Here is a 7,223-nt window from a genome sequence, read left to right as displayed (position 1 = left end):
GCCAACGATTGCGTCATAACCAGCGACTCTCTGCCGCACAGTAGAGAAATTACCGTATGGACAGGAGGAGAACCTCGCAGAAAATCTTTTACTGTCTATGAGGCTATCGGGGGGACGTGGAGGCATAAAGTCAAGGGAGAGAATTAATCAGAATACTTATCAAAATGTGCTCCTGTTCACGCTCGCCTCCTCTGGAAGATTGGTGGGTGATTCAAATTTCTCTTGGCACAGCAATTAGAAGACTTACAGTTTGCTCACGTGACATCTACGTCATCAAGCTCAGTTTGAGTCTGCGCAGTACGCCTGACCCCCAGGAAGTGCGTGCTTCTAATTGACTTCATTTTTCTCCATTGAATCCAATGGGGTCGCTGTGTCCATTTCTTTTACTGTCTATGGGTTAAAGACACAGAAGCTGTTTGTGTGAAGAGTCTCAGTCAGACTGTGTGAGGAGGATGCGGTGTTCTTCAGAAGAGAGGGAGAGACGGATTTAAGGAGAGTAAACTTCAGAATTCCTTCATGTTCTTTTTTTTTTACTAAGACTAAATAATGTTGGTTTTGTAGATGTTGAAATCCAGAGACAAGATAACTTCATTCTGTTGTGTCCTCCCTGTTTACTCCACAATCTGATGCAACAACAGTGTGATTATATGTTCATAAACTATTAAAACCATTGATGTCCCTCTTTGCAGAACTCAAACTAACTTTGGAGTTAAGGACACAGAAGTCTGCTTGTGTGAGGAGGCAGTTTTCTCAGCTTCTTTGGAAGAGAGGGAAAGACCGTTTAAGGCAAGTAAACTTCATAATTCATTGTTATCAGTTTTTTTTTTTTACTAAGAGTAAAATAATGTTTTTTTTTCTGTAGATGTTGAAAACCAGATACATAGGAGAGCATCATTCTTTTGAGATTTTATGTAAGTTATTTTTAGAAAATAAATGGTTCTGTTGTCTCCTGTCGGTTGTACTTCACATTTTGATGCAACAACAGCATGATTACGTGCTCATTTCATTAAAACCATTGATGTCTGTGTTTTTCATCGCAGAACTCAAACCAGCTTTGGAGTTGTCTGATTTGGAGAGTCATCATTCTTGTTCTTCCCTCTTAAAGGAAAAGTATCTTGTGAAGATGATGATCACTTGCTGTGATCATCATTGTCACACAGGGAGGAACTCACCAGGGTTGTCGTCATGGATAGCTGATTTCAGAAGGCCCTTGGCATCCTCGGAGCTCCAGGGACTGACCACCTTCAGACCGGGAACGTGTCCATACCAGGCTGCATAGCTCTGGGAGTGCTGAGCCGCCACACCGTGCACAGCTCCATTGGGCCCGCGGAACACCATCGAGACGGGCTGCAGGCCGCCAGACATGTAGTAGGTCTTGGCGGCAGAATTGATGATATGATCAATGGATTGCATGGAGAAGTTGAAGGACATGTACTCAACAATGGCCTCAAACCGACCTGAAATAGGATGTGATGGGATAGATTGGAAACAGTCTCACATTCTTTTATCAATGTTACAGGAAAACTCACCATGGCAGCACCAGCAGTGATGCCAGCAAAGCCCATCTGAATGGAAAGATCAGGAAATTTTATTGAACATAATTGAAAACAAACATAGATGAATTTTGGACAAGTTTATCATCATTCTTACCTCTGCAATTGGTGTGTCAATGATGCGTTTGTCACCGTACTTCTTCCAAAGGCCTTTGCTAACCTGCAACCCAACACAAGCAACTTAATTTGGGTATCTTTGATAAGTGAAGTATCATAAAAATATTTGCATCTAACCTTGTATACACCGTCATACTGTGCGACTTCCTCTCCGAGGAGCAAAACCCGTTCATCCCTCTCCATCTCCTCATCCATGGCCTGCTTGAGGCATCTCGAACTGTTACCTGCAACATTAAAATGCTATTAATTTTACAGGTGCAGGTCATATAATTAGAATATCATCAAAAATGTCATTCTTTCACTAATTCCATTCAAAAAGTGAAACTTGTATATTCATTCATTACACACAGACTGATATATTTCAAATGTTTATTTCTTTTCATTTTGATGATTATAACTGACAACTAAGGAAAAATCCCAAATTCGTATCTCAGAAAATTTGAATATTGTGAAAAGGTTCAATATTGAAGACACCTGGTGCCACACTCTAATCAGCTAATTAACTCAAAACACCTGCCAAAGTATTTAAATGGTCTCTCAGTCTAACTCTGTAGGCTACACAATCATGGGGAAGACTGCTGGCTTGACACAAGGAGGGCTAGTCAAGTCATTTTTATTGTTAAAGCACATTTAAAGCACATTTAAGCAGCAACAACGTTGAACCAAAGTGCTGTACATTTTAAAACAAGGCAAATAACAATAAAGAATAAAAATGAAATTTAAGAGTAGATTTAAAACTTGTCAGTGAAGGAGCAAGCCTCACATTAATAGGCAGGCTATTCCAGTGTCTGGGAGCTGTGGCAGCGAATGCACGCCCACCTTTAGTTTTGTAGCGACAATGAGGGACGGTTAAAAGAGACTGACTACCCGATCTCAGAGCCCTTTGAGGAGAGTAAGGAATTAAAAGATCGCAGATGTATTTTGGTGCTTTGCCAGACACAGCCTTGTAAACAAGAACAACAATTTTAAAATGGATCTTGAGCTGTACTGGAAGCCAGTGTCTTTCAGTGCCAGTGTCTTTCAGAAGCCAGTGAAGCTCCAGGACTGCCCACTTGACAGCCAACGCTTCCTTCTCCACGGCGGCATACCGTTGTTCGGTCGGGGTCAGCTTCCAGCTAATATAGATCACCGGGTGTTCCTCGCCGTCCTGGACCTGGGAGAGAACGGCTCCCAACCCGGTGTCTGAGGCGTCGGTTTGCACCAGGAAGGGGCAGTTGAAATCGGGGGCTCGCAGGACTGGCTCCGTGGTGAGGGCTGACTTCACCTGCTGGAATGCCTCTTCTGCTTCTGGACTCCAGGCTACCTTCTCGGGTTGCCCCTTCCTGGTCAGATCTGTCAGGGAAGAGGCTAAGGAGGAGAAGTTAGGGATAAAACAACGGTAGTATCCCGCCAACCCCAAAAAGGCTCGTACCTGGGTCTTGGTAGTGGGCAGCGGTGCCGAGAGGATAGCTGTCACCTTCTTTTCCTGGGGGCGGATGAGGCCGCGACCCACGCAGAAGCCCAGGTACTTGGCTTCGGAGAGAGCCAGGTGACATTTCCGGGGGTTGGCGGTGAGCCCCGCCCGGCGGAGTTCCAGCAGCACCCTCCGGAGCCGCTCTAAATGCTCCCCCCAGGTCTCTGAATGGATGACCACGTCGTCGATGTAGGCCGCGGCGTAGGCCATATGGGGCCTCAGCAGGACATCCATGAGCCTCTGGAAGGTGGCGGGGGCCCCGTGCAGGCCGAAGGGAAGGACCCGGTACTGCCAGTGGCCACTGGGGGTTGAGAAGGCTGTCTTGGGCTTGGCATCCTTAGACAGAGGGACTTGCCAATAACCTTTGGTGAGGTCGAGAGTCGATATGAACCGGGCCCTTCCCAGTCGATCCAGGAGCTCATCGACCCGGGCATGGGGTAGCCATCGAATTCAGAGACCTCATTTAGGCGGCGGAAGTCGTTGCAGAACCTTAGGGTGCCGTCGGGCTTCGGGACCATTACGATGGGGCTGGACCAGGGACTCCGCGAGGGCTCAATTACCCCCAACTTCAACATCTCCTGTACCTCTGTCTCGATTGCGTGTCGCCGAGCCTCCGGGACACGATAGGGGCCGCTGCCGGACGATAACTCCTGGTGGTGTTCGGACTTCGTGCTGGATGACGGTCGTCCGCCCTGGCAGGGGGAGAACACATCCAAGAACTGACCGACCAGGTGCTGCAGTTCCGTCTTTTGGGCCGCGGAGAGATTGGGATCCATGTCCACAACCACGGGAGAGGTGGTGGCGAGGGCCGAGAGCTGGGGTCCGGTCCCCACCCAGCGCTTCAACAGATTTATATGATAGAGCTGCTCCTCTTTTCGGCGACCTGGTTGGCGCACTTTATAGGTGACGGGTCCTACCCGTTCGGTGGACCGTGTATGGGCCCTGCCAGCGTTGCCAGGAATATACAGGCGGAGGTGGGGACCCAGAACCAGGACGTGGTCTCCCGGCTGGAACTCCCGTGGTTGGGCGGCCCGATTGAAGAGGCGCTGCTGGTCTTGCTGGGCCTTGGAAAGGTGCTCCCGGACCAATGGCATGACCCTGTCGATCCGCTTTCTCATGGCCTTGATGTGCTCGAGGGTGGTCCGACATGCCGCAGGCTGTTGCTCCCAGGTTTCCCGGAGCGACATCTAGAAGCCCTCGGGGTTGGCGGCCGAAGAGGAGCTCGAAGGTTGGAAGCCAGTGGAAGCCTGGGGCACCTCCCGGATCCCGAACAGCACATACGGGATCATTTGGTCCCAGTCGCGTTGGTCCTCGGCCACGACTCGTCGCAGCATCTGCTTAAGGGTCTTGTTAAAACGTTCCACGAGCCCATCAGTTTGTGGATGGTACACGCTGGTCCGGATCTGCCGGACTTTGAGGAGTTTGCAGAGGTCAGCCATGATCCGAGACATGAAAGGGGTGCCCTGGTCCGGTTCAAGATCTCCGCTGGTAGGCCAACCCGACTACTCAGGTAGGAAGAGCTCCTGTGCGATGTTCTTTGCGGTGGCCTTGCGGAGGGGAATGGCCTCTGGGGTAGCGGGTGGCATAATCCACGATAACTAGGATGTGTTCATGCCCCCGGGCGGACTTCGGCAGCGGCCCCCACCAGGTCCATTCCCGATGCGCTCGAAGGCACCTCTATGATAAGCAGCGGGATCAGCGGGCTGGGGGGAGGAGTATGTGGCGATGTCCGTTGGCACGTCGGGGCAAGCTTGGCAGTACCGCTTGACATCCGCCTCCAGTCCTGGCGCCAGTGGAAGGCGATTCCCGGATCCGTTGCGCGGTGTTTTGAGCGCCGAGGTGGCCAAGCCATCGGGTGGGCATGGGTGAGTTCCAAACACCGTCTGGATTTTGCTTCGCGGTACCACCAGTAACGTCTTTTCTTCCCCCCTTCGCTGCGCGACACAGTAAAGCAGGCCGTTTTGGATGACGAAATGGGGGGTGGTGTGGGGAGCCGGTTGTAGATCCTCTCCTTCCGCCACCCGCACTTGAGACCAGCAATGCTTGAGGCGTTCATCCCCGACGTCTGCTCTTTGGCGAGCGTTCCCCCTCCCACTATCTGCTGAAGACATCAAAGAACAGTGTTAGAGTTTTGGGAGGGGGACTCACCGTCCTCGAGGGCTGTCCGATCGTCAGCAGCGCGGGGCGTCGGTCGAGGGCGTCTTGCTTGATCTCCGGCATCGGCGGTTCCCGGCCAGGCTAAGCAGGCTTGTGTGCTGGAGGTGAGGAAGCTGATCGACCCCCGGCCAATACCCGGCCGAGGAGAACGGGTTACCGGTAGTTCCTTTAAGATTCCCACTTGCGACGGGCCAGGAACCAGGTGTCGCCGGTGGTGGTCACCTCGCCGTGCCGGGTAGCATGTACTGGTATCCCCGTGCACGCATGTTATCGCCAGCCGGGCTCTGGAACCTGTTCGCGGGCGGGAAGGACAGTTGGTTGTATCAGGCTTACCCCGCTGCCCGAGTCGAGGAGGGCGATGAACGGCGGCCATTGACGTGCACCTTGGGCTCGCGGTGCCTCCGGCGGCGGATCGTGAACTGAACAGCCTGCTAGCCATGTCCGTCCTGGGGAGCGTGGCGCTCGGTGGGCATCGGCTCGTCCTGGGGGCCGGGAACCGCAGGCCTGCTCACCGGTCGCTGGATGCCCTCCGGCGAGCGTCGCTCCTGGACCACCCCTTCGGGGAAAAGGCGGCCGCTCGCTCCCCTACCTCCCGGATGTTGGGCGGCCTCCGCCAGCTCAATGGCGCTCCACAGAGCTCGTCGAGATCTGGTGGGGATTCCTCATGCCAGACCGCCTGCACTAACAAAACAGCACGGGGAAAAAGAGGAAGCGCGGAGGAGTCAGGAACTCCGATCACCACACGCTCAGCTACCTTCGACTGTGCGGAGGGAACCCCTGTCAACAGCCAATGTTGGGCCAACCGGGTTAGTTCTGCCGCTTGGGCGCGAGCGGGCTGTCGAGCTCGATATTCCCAGTCATGGAACTGCTGCGCCACACAGATTGGGGAGAGGCCTACTCGGCTCAGGATTTCCTTTTTCACCTCTCCATAGTCCCGGCTTCTCTCAGCCGTCATGGTGAAATACGCCCGCTGCGCTTCCCCGGTCAGCAGCGGCGCGAGGAGTCTGGCCCACTCGTCCTCTGGCCACGCCTCCCGGATCGCGGTGGCCTCAAATTTGAATATACATCTCCACATCGTCGTGCGCCGTCATTGCGGCATCAGCTGTATGGCTTGGACACGGGGGTCAGGCAGCGGCGTGCGGTGGGCGGCGGCGCGGAGGGCGGCGAGCTCACGTTCGGCGTCTCCTTGACGTGAGGCCATGTGCTCCATTATCTGCTGCTGGCGGATGCTCACCTCGGTGAGGTGTTTAAGCAGCTCTTCCATGCCGGGGGAGGAGCGGCCGCCTGTGGAAACAGAGCAGATACAAATAAAAAATAAAAAAAAAAAAAAAAAATGGGTGACGGTGACTTTAACGATCTCCTCGGGGTCGGTTGTCGGTGTCCACCTCACACTTTTGCCCGCATTCTCCACCAGTGTGGCGAGGTGAGGAACTACACGACAACCGATAGACAGAGAAATCCCCGAAGGGTGGATTTATTGAAAGACTTTGTGCTCTGAGTGAAGACGGTGCTCTCCGTAGTGCTCCAACTCCCTCGTGCTCTCTGTGCCTTGAGTGGTGGATCCCGTGCTGTGCTCTCCTGGTTGGGGCTGACGGTCACACGCTGCTCTCTATAACAGAGGAGGAAAGAGTTAGTGTCTGCGTCGGGAGACATTCCTCACCATACTGCTTTCCTCCCTTGCTTAAGTAGACGCCGCTTAACGAGCTGCAGGTGCGGCCGCGCAGCCCGTGACGAGCTAGTGCCGGTGATTCCACTGTGTTGCCAGGGCGACGCTGACGAGCGCTCGGGACCATGTCACAATATATATATATATATATATATATATATATACAGTACAGACCAAAAGTTTGGACACACCTTCTCATTCAAAGAGTTTTCTTTATTTTCATGACTATGAAAATTGTAGAGTCACACACAGCGATGAATAACACAAAGTCATAACT

The 7,223-nt window shown here is 52.7% G+C and overlaps 1 pseudogene; it reads right to left on the bottom strand.

Moving 5' to 3' along the window:
* Nucleotides 1-1,075: 1,075 nt before the first annotated feature.
* LOC113091803 (pyruvate dehydrogenase E1 component subunit beta, mitochondrial-like) lies at nucleotides 1,076-4,310 on the bottom strand (annotated as a pseudogene).
* Nucleotides 4,311-7,223: the final 2,913 nt, after the last annotated feature.

The sequence above is a fragment of the Carassius auratus genome, unplaced genomic scaffold (assembly GCF_003368295.1).
Source record: "Carassius auratus strain Wakin unplaced genomic scaffold, ASM336829v1 scaf_tig00214315, whole genome shotgun sequence".
Taxonomy (NCBI): Eukaryota; Metazoa; Chordata; class Actinopteri; order Cypriniformes; family Cyprinidae; genus Carassius; species Carassius auratus.
Note: the sequence above shows the minus strand (reverse complement) of the source record. Positions and strands in the feature narration are given on the sequence as shown.